Here is a 21,253-nt window from a genome sequence, read left to right on the forward strand (position 1 = left end):
ATGCCCTGCTCCTCCTCATCCCGCCACTACCTAGCGAATTCTTAGTCCTCAGCCAAGAAACCAGGCTCCCCCCACAGCAGGCCTCAGGGTAGCACAACACCCTGAGTATGTTCTTAGCCCTTCCTAGGGCTGGGAAGGTCCTGGACCCTGTTATATTGCTCAGTCCGCACCTCTGCTTTGGTCTCTCAAAGCAGTTCTCCCCAAGCCCAATCTGCTGCCTGGTGGAATAGCCCTATGCAATGGGGCTCCAAACCAGTCCGTGGCCTGGGAGCCCAGGTTCAGGTCTTGACTCTGAAACATAGACACAGCCATAGAAACCAGCCAAACTGCAGCTGGTGGGACTGAAACCCCAAGGCAAGACCAAGAAAATATCTCCCTTTGCTTGGGACCCTACAACACGGGTGTGGGAGAAGCCCAATCTCAACCTTTTGTGCTGTTTGAGTCAGAGCAGAGACTTGACATGGCTCTGAAGTCTCCATCAGTCATTACACAGCTGTGTGCTGTGGTGAGGGAGAACAGCTCCAAGTCTCTTTCATTGGAGCTGTTTGGCTTTATATACTTGATTCATTGGACCAAAGAGGAAGATTGATTGACTGATCAAATATTTAGGGAAACCAGAATGAGAAACATGGCTGGTTTAAACTGGGGGAATATGACTCCAGATGTGCACTTTGGCTGTATCCCAACGCTATAGAGGGCAAACTTCTAGCAATAATCTGCCTTTTTTCCTGCCAGCCACAGAAGGAAAAGCTGGGTCTGCAGGCCAGACAACTTCCGTCACAGACTTTGGTCAGAATCCTACTAATAACAAATGAGTGACCAGAATTTGGATGGACAGTTGTCTAGATCCACAGGTCACCATAGACTAAGGTCTGCAATTCCTACTTGAAATCAAGCAGAAAGAGGATTTCAACATGGGTCAGCCAATACCAACAGAATTGCTCAAGGTACCCAGCTGCTCTGGATAGACAGATGGATGTAATAACACATGCACATGGATGGACCTTGGGGACCTGCACCCGTTGTTCCTAAAATACAATTAGCAACACAAGTGAGGAGCAAGGGCATCCTTTCAGAAACAATTGTTTCAATAGCAGCACAGTGCCCATAGGCACCAAGAGGACTCCTTTCTCTTTTCTCTGTGTTGTGGAATGTCTGCTTCAAGCATCCTCTGAAAACAGGCTCAAGCAGATGGCTTTTGCAGCCGGCACAAGTGACCACATTTCAGTTCTTTCAGGCCAAGAAATGGAGAAAGTTTGCAGAGTCTGGAACCTCCCCACAAAAGGAAAATAAGATATCTCCAGAACTTCTGAAAAAAAGCAAAACCCACTCTCATCCAGGCAAAGCACGGGTTGACTTGCATGAGAAGGAATAGGAAAAGCCTTCAGGAAATAGCTCACGGTTTCCAAGTCTTTGGCTTGTTCATTTTCACAGACTCTGGCTTTCTTCAGGGGAAAAAAATGTCCTTTTTAACTGTGCCTGACCCTGGGCTTTGTTCCTGCAAACATTGATTCAGGGAGGTACTTTGTTGTTATTTGTTCTCAACTAATGGCTCATGCATGGACTGAACTGGCACATCTCTGAAGAAAGAGTATCCCAAAAGCCCAGTTTCCGCAGGCATTTCTGTTCCCTACCCATAATCTTCCCGCTCTTGGTTAACAGTGAATTGCCACAAAACCTCCATTTTGGCTTAGTTGGGGTAAAAACAGAACCAAAACTGTGCAGTCCCCACATCTCTTCTTTCCGTGCGCTCTGAGGCACGATGCATGAGTTTGCTCTTCCATATACAGTACTGAAATCTGAACGGGTTTGCAAAGCATTACCTAGCTGTATAACTCTGGAAAGTTTCGCTGCCTATGTTTATATATATACTCACATATATTTTTGTATACCTGTGTCTTCCTAGTATACTGAACATGCCTGTACACATTGTCTGACACCGAAGCCATCCTGCCCAGAAGAGCATTCTCCTAAATTCTCGCATTCCCTTGTCTAGGCGCTCTCCAGGAGGGCAATAATTCACGCAGGCTCCACCAGTCCCTGGACCAGTACAACAGTTTTGCAGAATAGACAGTCACGCTCCAATGTCCAAAGTAGTCCGAGGCTTTGTTTAATTTACCCGTTGAGGGACAGCCTGCAAGATCCAAGTCACAACTGACTCCTAACTGAATTGAATCCAAAGCTCAATACAGCTGAAGGAGCCAAGAAAACTTTCCTCAAGAAACTGGTGCCATTCACTGGAATGGGAAATGTGGGTCCTCAGCTTGTCGGATGCTCAGGCTCAGCACAGCCCACGGCAGAGCCTTACAGTTGATGCAGTTTTCACACTTCTAGCTCAACATGTGGCTGCACATGTTTATGGCTAAAAATGTGCTTTCTCTGTAATGAAACTGGAATCAATAACCAATCAAGCCAGTATGTGCTTCTGTGGAACAGCTTAAAATAGGATTTCTTTCTGTCTTTCTTAGCAACTGCTCGTACTGAGTGCAACCTTTCATTTCTTCCACAGAGCTGAAAAGAGCTCTGCGATCACATCATCACAGCACAAGGCAGTCACAAATATTCCACATCTTATAAAGCCAGAAAAGTACGGGGAACTGAAAGGCAGCAAACCACTCTATACAATGGGGAAAAAAATCCTTGTGCCCATAAATCAGCTGCAGAATTACCAATCCGAGCACTCCAGAAGTAAGGTTGTTTGTGTAATATCACTTTACTCCCCCACCTCCCTCTGTACATATGCATTCTGAAATAGCCTTTAATTGTAAGAACTGCATGCTATTTTTTACCACTGCACCCCTCTCTCACTCTGTTCCCAGAACTTGATTAATGAACCGCTATTCAATATCTTGTTTTCTTCTCTAGCCCATGGTCACATGCTTCGTTTTTACTGCCTACTGCTCAAACCCTGATCTGGAGTCAGAAGTCTCCATGGATATTATAGGAATGGATTTTTTTATAGATGTTTATCTTTTGGCCAGATTTGGGTAGGTTTTCCAGAGGAGGCAAAGAGGCTGGGCATGCAACACAAGCTTACTGATCGCAGTTTCCTGCTCCAGATTGTGTACGGCACAAGCAGTCCTCAGGTGAAGGGAGCAGTGGTTTTCCGTGAGGACAACTTATTTTGCTACTGAAATGTGTGTAAGATCAGCCCAAGGAGGGTCTCCTGAGAAGGTCTGACCCTGGTGGGTCAGGTAGAAATGCTGGATCTGAAATGGCACCCTGCGGCTTGCTCCCTACCATGGATGAATGTGCCTTCAGCTGGTAATACCACATCTAACTCCAGCTGGATGAAGCGGTACTAGTGTGCTCATGACGATTCTTCTTGGAAAATTGGTTCACAGTCCTGCCTGCAGATGCAGGTTGTAACAGTCTCAGCAGAGGAGGCAGAGAGGTTTGAAAGAGCAGGAAAAATGTGCATTGAAATACAAATACGTTTAACAGCACTGGCTATTTTTAAAACTATCCGAAAAGAAATTGGTTTCATTTTACTCAGGAGCAAGAGCCTGTTTATAACTAGTTCACTTCATTAAACCTTTGCTTTATAACATATGACTGTGTCAAACATCAATATGCAATAACTTTATTTGTGAAAAGGGAAAAAAAAGCAAAAGAGTCACACTGATCGGGTGGACCATCAAATAACCACTTGATGGATGAAGAGGAGAAATGAAAATGCCATCTGCATTTCCAGCACTCCCCAATTGATCAGCCCACTGGGAAATAACATGGGAGGAGGATTCAATATTTCCTCTGTGTCTGCAAATCACTATTGCACACCAAATTTTGCAGGAGATCAATACTCCTTTAACAATTCTGCCACAGATGCCAGAGCTCATTAGTAGGATGTGAATAACTATGGAGGCTGGAAATCCTATTTTCCTTGTCTGTCTGAAGGATTTTGGTTTCTTATCGGCTTAGCTCAGGATTTCATGACCAGATTTTACAGTCTATGTTGAGCTCTTGCTCAGGTAATAATTCCTTCTCTAAAAGCGTAATTTTGCCTGAGCTGAATCAGCAACAGCCTCTGACTTCTTTCTTCATTAATTACTACCATTTCACACTAAATAAAATCTATAGGAGAGCAAACCAAACTAACCAGAGCTACTGGTGTCACTATTCAGATGTGAGACCTGCTTATTCTGATCATACAGAATTCCTTCTCCTTAAAAGTGCTCTCCTCCTGAATAACAAAAAAATAAAAAATAATTAAACAAACAAACAAAAAAACACACCACAGTCACATTGAAAAATAAAAACTATGGAGTAAAAACAAAGACTTTGTTTTTACTCCATAATTTTTCTTTCTCAATATGACTATGCATTCTTGCATTCTTGCGTTGGGATTTGGACTATTTTTTGTGGCTATACAGATTTCTCCCTTCTGTCCCTTGCAAATGCAGGTTTCACAAAAATTGTGTCATTCTGACCTGCATCCTTGGTTCAAATCTCAAGGGAAAACATATTTCAGAAGCAAATATATGTCTCAAGCCAGTACGATCCCAGAAGGGCCATGAAAAGGGTTTTTCCCAAATCTAATAGTAAAGCACAATACTTGCCTCTTTACTACTGTGCTCACCTGCCCTTTAGCTCCTGGGCTTTAAACAAGATTTAAGAGAGATGCACAGGGCATCCAAGTTGGTAGCCATTAGACTAATGAGTCAGTGCTAATCAGCGCACTAGGGACAGGGCCCTGCAAGATGCTGAGTTCGCCGCAGCACAATCCAAGCCAACGAGAGACCAGGGCTTTCGACAAAATGTTCCAGGTCCACAATTCTTCTTTCATGCCAAAAGGTTCACACTGAGCATCGCACACCTGGGAGCAAAGCCTGGCTGGTGACAGCCGCTGCTGCCACCCAGCCATAGGACATCGAGGTCACACAACACCCCACTGCCACAAATTCAGCCCAGGGATCCGCACAAGGCTGTGGCTGTTCCTTGGTTAATCTGTTCCAGAGCATTGTTTAATCCTGCTGCGGGGTTCCTGAACGCGACAGCTTGCAGCGGAGGTGACGGGAGGATATTCCTGCAAAGCACCATCATTTTGCAATGGCTGGGAGTGTTCTCTCTTGCGGTGCTGCTCCTGTGCAGCTGCCTTTCCCCATTGACTGGGTGTTTTTGGAGTCTTTATTAATTTACAGGAGTTCTGCACAATGGAGTGGGGCTTGATTTTCCATGTTTGCAATGTTTTTCTGTCTCTGTAAATCATTAGGCTTTCCAGACTCTTCCCTGAAAAACAGAGCACAGAGGCTTTTGAGGAATCTGGTGGTAAAATTGCCCATGTTTAGTTTCTCCAGAAATTCACACTGGCCATGTGCACACGTTTCTGGTCTGTGAACACGCTTAATATGAAAGCTGAGGTTGTGTGACAAAATCTCTTCACGAGAAAATGAGACTGATCTAGTTTCATAATTGTTAGTAAGATGCCTCAATAAAATAAAATAGTATGGTGATTTCATGAAGAATCCTCTGACAAATCCATCCATACACATAACCAGAATGATGCAAAATATTCATTTTAGACAGTAAGCCATACAAAATCTTCACTCAAACACACATGTTTTAATCACAGAGACAATCTGAAATTATAGCTACTTGGTGTTTTTGCTGCTTTGAACTAAAGGGAATGAGAAAGGGTAGAAATTAAAGAACAGATTTTCGAAGGCATTATTTGTGACTTTGGAAATGTTCATCTAGATGCATTTTAAAATATGTTTTAATCCTGGGATAGACTCTGCAAGTCCTGTGACTTAAATTCTCTTCAGAATCCAAATTTCACTTTTCCAGTTTCATAAATTTAATATTTCTTTTTAATTTAGATGGGGAGTTTTCAAATGCTTCTGAAGGATTGAAGAGCACACATTCTTGGAAAATTGAGAGGCTGTGTTAACCTAAAAATGTTATATTTCGAAAAGCTCCTTCTCAGCTAACCAATTTCACATGCTAGGGGGTTTTGCTCATACCGGCACAAATCTGCTCTTCTTGGACATCAAAAGCTTCAAGAGGATTTTATTCGATAATAGACTTTTCAAGTATTTTGTATAAACTTGTTTAAAGTGCTGAAGAAGTGTTCTTTTACAAGACTTGCATGTGAAGGAGTGTTTTGGTGCAAGTACTGAGGCTGGGATTCATTTAATTTAATTTTAGCCATCTGAAAGTTAGGTCGGCAGTCTCAGCTAATCACCAGGGCTCCCTTGTCTGTCTTCATTGTCGAGAAACAGGCACCTACGAAGTTGTCTTGTCTATTGCAGACATGTATTACAGCTCAGGATGGGATCAATTCCTTTCGGATATTCCTCACGACCCCTTTTTCTCAGATGACTATAGGAAGAGCCCAGCTGACTAACTCAATGGGATGCTTAGCTTTCAGGTGGCCAATGTTAAAGTAGACGGAGTTCATCCTGAGCGTATCATGCGGTGTTATTTATCATGCGGTGTTTTTTGTAAGGCATTAGGCACGATGCTTCGACTTTGCATCACTGAGGTTTCCAAATGTGTGTGAAGTTCCCAGAAGTGTTCCCCATTAGCAAAACAGTAGGTCAGTGCCTGCCACCTGAATTTGTTGTTCACTCTGCAGAGGTGGTATCACCAACACCTTTTCAAGAACACTGTGCTTATAGGTGTCTACTTACAAGGACTCTTTTGTTTGCCATATAATCAGGCTTAGGAAGAAATTTGTCTGAACCAAAATCTGAGGCTCCACACAATGTCTGCAGAGAGGTGAACCTCAGGTAATGAGTCTGGAACAAATTGCTTCATCAGCAAACACCAAATGTGCATTTGAAAGTCTGAGAAACAGGCAGGTTTGCATTGACAGGTGGGTATTTGAGTGTCTGATGCATTCAGTCTGATTCATCCAGGAGTAAATTCGTCATTGTTGGGGCAGGACCAAATTGACTGTAGGAGTTTTGTCATATGTTCACAACATCTTTTATTTTCATCAGTTGCAGTTTGGCTTGCCACAAGTTAATATGCTCATGCATTAGGTCAGGTTTTTTCTATTCAGACTATGTTAGCACCACCCCAAAAACAGTAAAAATCATTTTGGGAGAGAGAAAATCAGTATAAAAACTATATTTTATTTGTGCTGGTGCAGCACAATCAAATGTCTCAGAAGTGTCTTCTGTTGCCAAAACGGTGAAGAAAGATGCGTGACCTTCTGCTACATTTCCCATGTTTGTTGTCTTAATTAAACTTGTCATGAGTCATGTTTACAACACCCAACTTACCATGGACCTATAACAAACAAAGGCATTCAGCCCTTGATGTGCGTGTCCAAATTCACTGGGGATTACTGCCGCTGTTTTCATCACTTCCTGTACATGGAAAATGCAAAGGCCAAATTTAGAAACGGATCACAGGTCCCTGGTCAGGTTGTTTCCAAGAAGGCTGATGAAATCTGCTTTCTTATTTAGCTTAAACCTGTCTTCTCAAGTATTATCTTCCTGGAGACTTTCGGACCCGTTTCCATCCCCTAAGCTGTTAACTCCTGCAGTACGAGGACAAAAAGAAAAAGCTAACCTTTCCTAGGGGCCGAAAAACAGACGTGAGATTGTGACTGCCATTTCATAGCACAGATCCTATACACGTGAAACCCAACAGGACTTCTTTTGCAAACTTAAATCTAGAAAAAAAAATATAAAGCAAGAAATGCTTATTATAATAAAAACATTGGTAGTTTGAAAGAATCACTGCCCCTCGCATTGTGCTTTAGTTTGTGCATCTTCTTTACTTACTGGCCTCAAACCTAAAATCATTAATATGATTAAAACTAAGTCAAAGAATAATCATTTTTTTACTATTTGGTCAAAAGCCCATTCAGCTGTTTTTGAGTTAGCAAACATGAAATCAACACAGACTTCAGAATACAGGAGTAACTACTTTTTAAAGATAGGCTTAACACCAGTATATGTGAAGAAAACACACAGGGCAAAGTGCAAAAGGAACTGTCAGAAAATATCAGACATTATAGAGGAGTAAGTACTGTCATTGGCTTGGGTACTGCTGTGATTAGCAAAGCCCTGGAGAAGCTCTTTCAATACATGAGACACAAGGTAAAAACAGCCACTTTCCTAAAGAACATCGGTCTCTTTGTCAAGGAATAAAAAGTTTAGGGAGGCACAAGGAAGGGATGCTAACTCTTATTAGTTTACTCTTTTTTAAAAATCCTATTTCCAACTCTTTCCTGTTTTAATGGTCATTTTATTAACTTTTTTTTTTCCTGAATTAATATTTCTCAATCTTATTTTTAACCCCAGGTTCTGCCCTTGCTCTGGAGGAGGACTTGGTGTTAGCCATGGCCAGAGGTCCCTCTCCAGACACACAGATCAGCCCGTGCTCAACCAAGCCCAGATGCTTGGTGGGTTTAAACAAGGTCACAGCAAGGGGCACCCAGCCCTTGCAGCCACCCCTGGAGGACCCTGCTTTGGTTTTGCTCCACCAGCTGCATCTTTCAGGGATGCATGTAAACTGCAGGGCTGGGAGCCAGGCAGAGCCATACCCTGAGGAGGAGGATTCTGCGGGCATCTCCAGGCTGTGTCCACAGCCAGTGTAGGAAACGTGGGAGAGACCAGACCCTCCCTCAGTTCCTCTGGGGGACTGGCACTGGTCACCAGAGAATCCTCTCACTTCCAGAGATCTTTATGTCAGACTGCAGCTCCTATTTTTGAACTGACGTTCCCCAGGCTTAATCCACTTAGCCTGTGAGCACCTTCATCCGCTTCCCGCAAGCACAGCCCGAGGCTGTGTGATCCTCCCCTGCTGCCCTCTCACCCCTCTTGGGAACGTGTATTTATAAAGAGGTGGATTAGGAACATTACGAGGCAGGTCACAGGGTGTCAAGCTGTTCTTTTAGAGCTTAAAATCTGAGGCTCGCTCAAGAGGGAGCGCTCTCCACCCTTGTGACAGCCATTTGGACGACTGCTGCGTTGTACCTGCAATTTACTCTCTTAATGGTGCCAGTACTTTGGGCTGGTGCACTTAGAGACACCATTCCTGTAAACAAAGTGATCAGGAGGTGTAGAAATGGTTTACCTTAATTTTCCTTTTTTTCACATGAGGAAAAAGAATAAAAGAGTCTATTCAAGTGCAATGAATGAAATCCATAGCTGGTGCAAATCCACCTTGCTCCACTGCTGCCAGTGAGCACCAGGTGATTTACACCCACTACAAATCTCAGCCCATAATCCCCTCTGAGCTGGCCAGCCCTTAGAGCAATTACTTTGGTTGTCATCTGATCGATGGAGAGAACCAAAGTGCCCACAGCACCACTGCCCAGCAGGTCCCCTCATGGGAAGCGGGGCCAAACCCACACCAGTCCTGCAGTGCCCCTGGGTCACCCGTAGTGATGTCCCAAAGTGTGAGAGCATGCACAAGGCATTGGGCATGGTTAAAAAAATAGTCAGACCAAGATCTGGCTGCAGACTGTGAGATGTGTTTGGGTTGGACCCATGTCTTGGAGGAAACGCTCCACCTCAACGTGGGGCTCTTATGGCTCGTAAATCAAGAGCAGCCATTCCCCTTTGGTGTGATGCGGGGATCCGCACGAGGGAAAATCCCGAGTGCTTCGTCATCCTGCTGAGTTCTAATCCCATCAGCATCTCCGGGCACTCCATCAATTGGATTAAAATATGGCTGAAACTCATAATAAGGCTAGCTCGCCCGTGAGGAGTGAGACCTGGGCATGCAGACCCAGCCGCCACTGCTCAGCCCAGCGCCACGCTGCTTGCAAGCCTCCAGGGCCTCCACTGCTGCAGGGTTTTGGAGGTGGAAAGAGGTGCAGACAGGCCAGCCCGTGTTCAGTATCACTGCAGAGAGGTAGGGGCTGTGCCTTTAGCCCACCTCCCACTCCTCCAGAGCCTCTGTGCATTTAATGGATGAAGTAACTCCAGCATTGCTGTCAGAGCCTTTCATGTTCCTATCAAAAGTTAGCTAAAAATGTTCCAATAGAAAATATTTTCCAGGAGAAGATGCTGCTTAAATAGAAACTAACCCTCCCGGTGGAAACCTGTCAGCCTTGCTGTATCCTGTGGTAGAAACCAGATGGGTATGTACAAGGATCCTGCCTTCATCCTGGGACTGTTGGCAACAAAAATAAAGATCCATTTGAGATCTCTTAAGATACTTTTTATGCCTTTCTCCAACTATGAAAATAATTTCTTTTTTTAAAAAAAAACTTTCTGCCCCATTTTGGAAAGCTTTTCTTCCTTTTGCTACCCTAAGAAAAACTCAACATATGTGAGAAGGGGATTCTGCCTCCAGCAGCTCATTTCGTGGGTGAGGTATGTACGTCCTTTCCATCTCAGTGAGGTAACAGGCACAGGGACACACACTAGCTTCCCTAGCATGGCTCAAACAAGGACCAGTGGGTTGGATTTGACCCTCAAGACAGCTCCGGGTGGCCAATTGCCTTTGCCTGGCTCGTCCTTGGGGATGTACATCTCACCATAAGCAAATACATTAAACCACAGATCCCGAGGACTGCCACATCTGCACGATGTGCAAAGAAAGGCTTACTACCAGACTCAAGCCCTGTCATCTCAGAATACCAGCATGGGCACACCTGCTTTAAGCTTTCCTGCAGGTTTGAAAGATCATCTGAGGTCAAAACTGATCTCCCACCCTCATTTTATCTGCTCCCAAGTGGATACCATAAGGAAATGTATCAGCCCTCAGAAACTCGTAGGATCTCCACGGCAAGATCCTGTCTGTCTTTAAAAGTTATCTTGAGTCTTCATCTTTTCTGAGTACACAGTGGCAAAGCAGGAGCTGATCTCCACAGTGTTCACAGGGACAGTCCTTGTTCTTGCACAAAAGCACATAAAGACAAGATTAGGTGAGCTGAACCACCACCTCTTCATGACTCAGTGAGGTTACAGAGACTCTCAGTCTTCCTATTTATAAAAGCATAGTGTCTTGGCAATAGGAAAGGAATATCTGGGTTAATTTTTACATTTTCTAGGTCTGCCTAAATTCAGCCTTCCTGTCTTTTCCACTGCACTTTTCTCCAGAAATCAGTCTACACTTCCCACTCATTTATGTTTTTCTTTTCTTTCATTTACTTCCCCAATAAGTAATTGCTCACAGAAACCATAGGAAATACAGAGCTGGGAGGCTTCTCAAGATGCCATCTAAACCATAACTTTCTCCAAAAATGCCCAGACTCTACCGTTATCTACATGCATTCATCATGCCCCTTACAAACATAGCAGTCATTTAGTGCTTTGAGTGCTTGCTCAATACGTATGGTGACACCCTGGCCAATTGGGGAAAATCAGACACATGCCTCTCTTCCTATTTTATTTATGGCAACAAATAGAATTAAAGAGTGTAACTGAATGGAAAGTTTTCCACAGACCTATGAGCAAGCCTGGAGAATTCACTTGCAGGGAAATAAATTCTACGTGAATATATTCCATAGGTTGATTCAAAAGCTATATTAAAGAGATGATCAAAGCATCATACAGATTATGAATCACTCTATCCAGATTCCAGATGTAGTATTCTCTATTTTTCTTAATTTGTGTGAAGTTTTCTCGTCCCTTCCCCTCTCATTTAAGAGATCGTTTGCTGTGTAAAATACTCCTTTACAGCTCTACCTCGTACATGGAGCAGGTGATCCTGAACGCATTGCAGCAGGCATAGCAGCTGATATAAGCTCCCTGGTTAGGGTCTGACACTAACCCTGATGCAGAGCTGCTCCAGTGTCTTGCATGTCAGGGAAAAACAGCACAAATGTGTTCAATTTGTAACTTTAAAAGGACTTTCATATTGAGGTTTAAATTTCTTTTATTAGTAGACTTAAGAGGAGGGCACCATTAACACGTAACAAAGGAGGCAGCACTAAACTATTACCATAATGACAATGTTTTAAAAAACCCACTACTTAGAGGTTTATAAGGTTCCTTTGAAAGATTATTGTAGAAGCCACAAAATGGAAACAGAGGAGAGAGTTTCTTAGCTCTGTTGTGCCTTCCCATGCACTTTTGGCCCTACACAAAGAGCTGTGCCTGGTCTAAACACAACTGTAGCCTCTCTTAAGCAACTTCCTTGGCTTGGGGCCACCCAGGGATTTCCTCGTGCCAGAAGGATCCCCTGATAAGATTTAAGACCCCATTGTGCCATTGGAGCGACTCAGGAGAGTCTTAGTAGTAAAACTGGAGGACTAATTTAACAGCTGAAACAACCACTTTTGTTCTCCCAACAACCTTGTATCAAATAAGACTCCTTGTTCAGCCGGTTTTTTTCTGTTTCACTTTTCATGTTTTATTTTTCTAGGTATTTTCAATGAAAAATGGTCCTGAAAATTCTCCAAGCAAAACATCACAGTGTTTCAACACAAGATATCTAAATGAAATGCTGTGTCTTCCTTAATACTTTCATATTTGCTCATTTTGGTCATATCTAGCAAAGAAATTGAATTTCCAAAGCCTCCTGGTTGCCTCCAGAGCTGCCTTTAAGTGTACTCTCCATCAGAAAAACTGTTTCCAGCTGTGCTTACCCAAATCAAGGTCCACACGCTCTTAGAATCCCATATGATAAAGACATCATTAAAAGCTGTAAATATGTATTATTTCAAGACATTTCTGGATAAAGCAGTGACACTGTGTTTTAGCAGCCTTTATTTTCCGCAAAGCCCTGTCTGAGTTGCAGAGGAGGGAAGGGGCTGGCTGGTCCAGGAGAAGGGACTCGGTTGATCCTCCCCTAGTTCCTGCCAAAGACCATCCCCACGCCCGCACAGCTGGCACAGGGCCATCCTGGCCAGGGCTTTCCTTCCCCCTGTCTCCACCAGCCAGCCAAATCTGGCACTCTCCTTGGGGTGCTGAGTGGGATTCACCTCTCCCTGGTCAGCCTAGCGATGCTGGAGATCAGGGGGGAACTGGAGATCGGAGAGGATGGGTGACTGTCCTTCAGGCAGCAGCTGCCTTTCTTCTTGCCAAGGAGAGTCATTGCTCTGAGATGGCATCCCTGTGGCCAAGACAGTTTTCTGGTCCGTCAAACTTATTTTTTCCTTCATCACCTGTATTTTCCCTTTCTGCCTTCTTTTTTTTTTTTTTTAGGACCTGCCTTAGCCTTTGTGCAGCATGACTTAATCCACTGCTTTTGATGCTCTAATAGATTCCACTCCTCGGGCCTCATCCCATGACCTCACTGCTCTGCTCTCTCCTCTGCCTGATCTCTGTCTGACACAGAAAACATCCCTTTTTCAGCACCCGGTCTCCCTTGTGTTGTCTCCCCACCACCCCACATCCTCAGACTGGTTCGTCAGAAATCCCACGGTGTGCTCCTCACAGGTGTGGGGCACTACCCCTCCCAGCCCCCCAGCACAGGGAAGGACTGGAGAGAAAGCTGTCTGGAGCGTGAGCTCATGTTTTCCTAAAATAACCAGGAACCATGCGCTTAAACTCAACACCTGGGGCAAAGCAGGAGTTGCTGTTAATACTGTGCAGCCTCCAAAGCAACCCTCACATGCGGGACAGCACAGTGCGAGCCAGAAGAACCAAGGGGCTACCAGCCTTCCAAGGGTGACTAATCCCCTGCTGCTAAAAACAGCTTCCAGGGGTTTTCCATAAGCAAATCTCCCTGCAGGTCGAATATTGACTTTTCACCTGCTAAATACAAGAAGTTCACTGTAACGTCCACACCATTTTTTTTTTTTCTTTACCGGCACATACCACAGCTGGTAAAGGAAACCTCGCTCTTTCATAAGTGATGGCAGCGTCTGATCCTTGTTAACACCCTGCTCAAATGCCAAAAAGTTGCCCTTCCAGTAGATTATGTAGGAGTGTGGAAATGAGAGTGAAGGATGTGAGGTAGACATGCAAGAGAAGACTGGAACATAAAGTATATTGCATGCATGGACGCAAATGTCTAGGGTCCAAAGAAAAGGTGTAGAAAATAACTTGCTGATATGGCTGCTAGGAGAAGCACAATCCTACATCAAAATAGGTGGTCCTGTCAAAAACACATCACGCTCGGCAACTTCAACAACAACAACAACAAAAAATATAAAAACATACAAGCAAAATCCTCCAGACCCTCCTTTCAGAAAGAAACTGCTAATAACAGCCAGGAGATATCAGGATCTCTGTCCCATCAGATCTGCAGGGTTTTGCTGCTCCTCTTCTCTCAGGCCACCAGGCCTCCATGTCCTTTCAGCACGTCTTCCTCCATGTGAATAAAAGCCACATCTCCAAGAAAACCGAATGAACACATGGCTCAGGTCATCGTGGGGAGAAATGTATATATGGTATGAATTTCTGAACTTGTTCAATTAACATCTTGCCTCAACAGACTCCAGCACTATGTTTTGCTGCATATTTGAGGTGTGCAGTCAAGCAGTGGAGCTGTGTAATCCAGTCTCTGAGATATGACATATTGTTTGCCAGCCCTGACTGTCCCCGACAGGTTGATTCACCTTATAAATTATTTGGGCTTCCAAATGAAATATAGATTGACTTTATTTTACTTATTTTAGGATTAAGCAACCCACAGGTGGGTGTGTCAAAGTGCCTTCCCCATACCTCTCCTAGGAACAATACCGTCCTTGCACAAATGCTAATGAAAAGTAGAGAGAGGGGTCTGCATTTGCAATTGAAATGAGACTACCTTGAGAAGTTGCCAAAATATCTATGAACAAATTCCCCCATTAGCAATGTTATACCAGCTGCTGAAGTCTATGGAAAACAAGTACACATATCTCCTTCTAGTTTAGAGCACTCGTCTTTCCACCTTAGAACTTCCTATCGTAACTTTTGCTCAATATCTAAACATCGTCCAGGCCAATGTGGGCACTACGGTAAGGACCACAGATCTTCTTCTAGGAGGCTTCATTTAATTCGTGGTACTGTGGAGGCTATGAAGAAGCAGTACTGGATGTGGCATTTGGCAGTGCATGGGGAATGGATTGGCGTGGGGCAGATCACTGTGGCTCAGGTCCTTGAGAAGATGGCCAAGCTTTGAAGACACCATGTATCTCCATCCTGAGGACTCTGCAGCAGCTCAGTGTAAAAAAGATGGGTGCCATGGGGTGGCCATGTCCTGGTCTAAGAAGAGGGATAATATAAATCTTCTTTTGGTTTTGACTCCAAAGAAGGTTCAAACAGCCCAGTGTGGCAGAGAGGCAAGGTTTCAACACCTTGAAACAATCAATTCTAGCATTCCCAAGAGGCGAGAGACTGCCTTCAACTTACTTCTAATTAATTTACAAATTCGCTGGCTAGCCCATAAAGAGCATCATGCACTAATTAATCCCAGCTGCTTTATGGGAAGAGCTACAACAAAATCTGTAGACTTCTGGTACTAAAAGGAAATGTCCTATCTGCACGTTATTCAACTAACACTCATTGCCCCTGGATGTTGTTAAAGCTAAGAACACGTTTAGTCAGAAAGAATCCGAGATCCTGAGGATATTCAAAGTTATAGTCAACAGGGAAAAGTGACAGTGCCATTAGTGCCAGTGGCTACTTAGGATTTGCATCTTATGTTGATGGAGAGCCACAGCTGAAGCTTTTCCCACAGTCCCAGCTCTCATAAGATGCTCTCCCATGTGGTTTCTCCGGTTTCTAATGAGCTGTAAGCTCACCCTGAGCTGGCACCAGTACCTGCCTCTCCTCGCTGGGGAGCAGCTTACATTCATGAAACCTGTAGGAACTTAACTATTTGTGAGACCTCCTCTCCTCTGCTCCATGTGGGAAGGACTGGAGGTGTTCAGCGGCTGCTGGAGGCGGGAGAGCAGACAGGGAGGGAGTCAGGGCTTTGCACAGCCAGGCAGCGTATCGGTTGCATAAGCCCTGTGTCTGTGGGAAATCAGACTTAAAACCTTTTCAGAAGCAGTATAAACATGTAGCCTTTTAGGACTAAAGTCGTTTATGCAGAAATTTCCCCTGTGGTCAGACTATTTCATAATTATCCACACTGGGATGTCTTGCATTTTGCTTTGAAGCATCTGGTTCTCGGCATGTCACCATTAGTTTGATCCAACAGTTCCTATCCTTATATAATAGCAAACCGTTTCATGGCTATTTCACACAAAATGTCTCTCTTTTTGCCCACTAAATGACCTGGAACTAGAACACAAACATTCTGTTTGCACAGTTTTACATAACATTTGCCAGTTTTTGCACAACACTATTAAAGACTAATTTGTTTCTGTTCCCAGGCTGATGGAAAGCAGTTCTTTTGGTAGCTCGATTGCGTCAGTGTTCTTTGAAAATGTAAATAAAGATACTGAGATAAGACCTGTCCAACTACAGAGGCCTTTTTCCCTTTATATTTACCAGATACTTCAAGCTAAATAAAATTACTTTTTGCACTTGATCTACCTAAGAACACGCTCAATGAAATGATAATCACATTTTCTTAGATATCACAACGCCCCCCAAACATATTGTGGTCACAAGCAACATCTAAGAGGATCTACACTAAAATTTTTCAAAAAGGCATTCTGAAAAATTACTTAGGGTCCCAAATACCACTTGAAAAGTAACTTAACTCCTGAGATACGGGATTTTCAGGGAGATTTAGATTCTTGAGCATTTACTGGCCAGCTTGCAAGAAGGAGCTTCTACTTAGCAGAATCTTTGAAAGTGTTGCCTTACCAGCTCCCATTGATCTTGATGGAAATGCATTACCTGTTGACACCTGACAATCTCACTGAGCACTCACCATCATCTTCATTGGTAGAAAACACCTTTGCAATGGGATTTAAGTATGCTTTTTCTAAACTGTCTTCAAATCTTTCTTGCTAGGCAAAGGGCAAAAGTGTTTTCTCTGCATGGTTCCTTTGGGGATGGTGACTTGGAGGTCCATTTCCTTGGCAAGATTTCCTGAATTGCCTGAATTTTCGATAAAAACATATGGGTTTGGAACAATATATTGCAAAACTGGCCTTAGACTATTTTTAAAAGATTGAAATATGGCCCACTTAAAATGTGAACCACTCTCTAGAGATGCACAGTTTTGAAAGACTATGGAAATTAGCTGCATGTTTACCTCTGATGCTCCGGGTACAGGATGAATCCAGTCCTAGACTTTTGACATATAGCCTCAAAATATCTAAATAAGCCTAACAGGTGTGCTGGTAGAAGGTGTCTACAGTTAAATGGAAAAAGACACTGTCTCTTTCTGTCTTCATCTTTGTCTCTGCTAGATTCTTTCATCCTGGACTTTATTTCATCAGATGCTACATAAGGCTCTTCTGGTCTCTGAAGCAGAGAAATCACCACCAATTAGAAATAAATGATGATGTTACATTCATTTTGCTGGAGTTGAAGTTTAAACAGCTACTACAGTTGTCACAGTCTTTTATGTAACATCCTACATAAGCAATGCCAAGAGTCTCTAAGTGTAAAAATAAGTGAGAAGAAAAGCAAGAAATGCAGGAGGCAGAAAATGATTAAGATCACATCAGTTTTTTATAAAGACTGAACACAAGGCATGTAATGCAAAGTTACATGAGTGAATTAGCCTTCAGAAGGGCACATGAGCTATCTGCTGTTTATGGTACAACATGAAACTGCAAAAACACATTTCAAAGGGAACATTACATAGAGTAATAGAACTTTACTTGCCCAGTCAATTCATCTTCTGACACTTCTTGGGTTTTGTTGTTTTCTGTGTATTTTGATAAGCCTAAAGAAATGTTGTCGGTTTGGAATTGCTACCTTATGCCAGATCCCAAGATTTATTATTAAAAAAAAAAAAAAAAGAGCAGTCAGATAAGAAACCTGAGGAATATTAGTCATTGATAGAGGAACAAGGCTACCTTCAAGGTCAGAATATTTCAGGAGCCACAGAAATTCCCCCTGAACTATTCAACACCCCATCCAACAGTGCATGACAAGAGTTTCTGGAGGTAGAGTGACCCAGAGAGGTGTTCTGCTCCCACTAGCCCTATGACACTGCTTGAAGCAACAGGCCAGACATAACCATTGCCCTGTGTTGGCTACTGATGGAGATGTCTTTAGAGGAGCTGAGAGCCCAGTAAACCTCCTCCAGAGTGAAAAAAAAAAAAAACATCTCAGCCACCCCCAGCACCTCCACATGCACCGTGCATCTCGCTGGGGAGAAAACCATGGTGGCTGCGCTCTGAAGCATCTCTCACCAACACAGTGCCCCGGGAAGGCTGTGTCGGTCCTCACCGCGCCAGCTCAGCTTTATCTCTGTGTTTAATAAACAACGAAACATCTGCTTGATGAAATCAGCTTGAACAAAAGTACTGGACATTTCAAGCACAATTTAACGACGTCTGTGACCTTAAAAGATTTGTTGTTTCTTTAGTGGAGCCTGACCCTGTTTGCATCCCCTAAATCCCTTTGCTCTCTTCCCCCTCTTTTCCTGCCCCCAAAAAGGCCACAAAAAATTCAAGGGGAACTAGTGTTAAATTAGTAGCTACAACCAGACACTTCATCAATGTGAACATGGTATTCATAAATCTTTATCACCAGCAATTTTTTTACATATCTGGAATGCACCACACTGCAAATTAGTCCCATTTGTCCACTCGGTGCTAATGCCATTAAAATCAACCTCATTCGCCAAAGTACATGAGTCCACAAATCCCTGGACTTGTTAATTTTTCAGTTTAAAAAAACAATCTTGATTCCTAAACTAAATTTTACTGAAAGAAATCTCATTGTAGTTGGAAACGACACCCTTGTAACTCAAAGGAAAATTAAGAGCAGACCACTCTTTGTTTGGGTTGGCACTGAAGGGCACTTTAACACCTGTGCTATTTTCTTACACCCTGAGAGCAGCCACTCATTCCTTTCCACTCCAACCCTGTATGTTTCACCTCTGTCTCTGCCTGTGGTTGCCACAGAAATTTCAGTGTAGCTGAGACAACAGAATATACGATTTCTCACTTTCCTAGAGACTGTTCCGAAAAAAAGACGATCCTTTTCTTTTCCCCAGAAGGAAACTTTGAGCGTGGGCAAAATATTCTGAAAACTTAGCAATGCTGGAGAAAATAAAAAAAAATTAAAAAAAATTTTAAAAAAGGATTTTCCTGAAGCTCTATATTTTCTTTCCATATTTTGTTACCAATCCCCCCACCTCTTAATACTTTACAACTAGTGCTTCGCCTTTGAAATCTGGCTTCTAATTCCACTTTCCATTTTCTAAATAACTTCATAAAAATTTGCCTTAGGTGACTATAGATGCTAAAAAGTTCAGCTTTTTAGCTGAGGAAATACATGCCTTACTTGCCTGTGGAGAGATAAGGTGAGCAGACAAAGCAGTAAAGGTCTGTCTACTGCATAAGTGAGGGTGTATATTTTTGAAACAGGGAATGCAAAACTATACATGCTGAAACTACATAAAATACAAGAAAAGGATAAAAAAAAATAACCGCACCATTTCCCATCTCTTCTGCATCCTGTTTGGTGAAGAAAACTCTGCAGTGTCATGCACCAAGCCTTAAAATGGATATTGATCGCAGACACAGTGCAACTAAAAGCCAGAGCTTGGATAACCGAGCATTTTGCAATCTCCTGTTGTTTTTTAAGAGGGAATGCAGCCCTCACAGACTGGCCAGGATGCTGTCAGGTGGGTGAGATGTGTACGGCTCATGAAAACAGGCACCATTAGTGCAGGCAAGAAAACAGCTCTTGACAAACAAGTCCTCTTTCCTAGGGGATTCAGCAAGCACCAGCAGAAAGGGTTAAGAAACCCCATTGCCCACTGCGAGTCCCTATCTTGTCCCCTGCTTTTGGGCACCTCTGAAACAGGGATGCAAGTTTATGCTGTAAATAATACCATCCTCACGCATCTCTAAGCCAAATATCCTCTGCACATCTGTGCAAGGATTGGGCATCCCACTGAAGTGTAATTCGCCTTAATCAGAAATAGAATTTGGCCTGCTGCTCAGCAACTACCAGCTGCTGTAAAAGAGAGGAGGAAGACCCAAAGGACCATGGCTGCAGCCCACAACCATGGCTCCTAAAACCCACCTTCCAATGCTGCACAGGCGGCATGTCGCCCATCCCCACCACGGGCAGCCCACCGATGCTGAGCCTCAGCATCGCTCCCATTCCAGCTCCCACCCACGACGCTGTTGTGGGCAGACACAGCGGGGAGGGCAGCTGGCAGGCAGATGATGGGCAAGCAGCTTCAAAGGAGCCGCCAGCCACTTCCCAGGGACGGCGGCAGCACCACAGCCCTCCATACGTGTCAAAAATGGATGGATTTTCCAGGCCCAACTGGCATGTCACCCTCTGCATCTTGGTCAGCACTTCTCCTCCTGCTCCCAGCTGGGGCTGATGGGGAGAGGAGCCATCGCCGGGGCTGACACCTCTGAGCAGTGTCATAAAGGACAGCAGGAGAACCAGCCAGCCCTCAGACTGGGACATGGTGGTGAGATGCACACAGGCATGTGCCTTTTGATGCCTTTTGATGCACACAGGCTAGGGAGCATGGCAATGAGGCAAAGACTGCGGGCCTGTGAAGTGGAGAGATCCAGGTCCCAGGTGAAGGCAACCTGTCAGAGCTGGAGAGACGTATCCACTAATGCCCAGGCAAGATGGAGGAGAGAATCATAGAAGCACATACTCATAGAGTCATAGAAACACAGAATAGTTTGGGTTGGAAAGGACTTTCAAGGGTTATCTGGTCCAAACCCCTGCAATGAGCAGGGACATCTGCAACTAGATCGGGTTGCTCAGAGCCCCGTCCAGCCTGGCCTGGGATGTCTCCAGGGATGGGGCACAGACCACCTCTCTGGACAACCTGTGCCAGTGTTTTACCAACCTCATTGTAAAAAATTTCTTCCTTATGTCTAGGAAAATTTCTTCCCCATGGTTCAGCTGGGGAGGCGTGGCAGGGGCCAAAACATGGTGGATGGATGAGAGGCTCAGCATGGTCCCATGGCCTGAGTTGTCACCCAGGGCAGCCTGAGTGGGGAACACTGTACATAGCTGCTGCTTTCTCCTGTAACAACCCCAGACCATCTACCCAGCAGCTCCTGGGTTGCTGAGCCGCCGTCAGCTGGGTCAGCAGGGCTGGGTGTCTCTGGGACAGCCTGACCCAGCTGCTGCTCCCAGCCCTGCTTCTGCCAGCCCGGAGCTGCCTGCTTCGTGGCACATTTCCCTGCTGTGCTCCAAGGACTGTGTCTTTGGGAAGTGTTTTTGCAGCAATAAAGCAGCATTTTCGCTGGGCAAAGTTGCATTTTAATAGTAAGTGGAGAGGACTATTAAAAGCTGCAGCAAGTCCCATTTTGCACTAGTCATTGCTTTTTTTTTTTTCTCCTCCATATGTA

The sequence above is a fragment of the Caloenas nicobarica genome, chromosome 1, assembly GCF_036013445.1.
Source record: "Caloenas nicobarica isolate bCalNic1 chromosome 1, bCalNic1.hap1, whole genome shotgun sequence".
Classification (NCBI taxonomy): domain Eukaryota; kingdom Metazoa; phylum Chordata; class Aves; order Columbiformes; family Columbidae; genus Caloenas; species Caloenas nicobarica.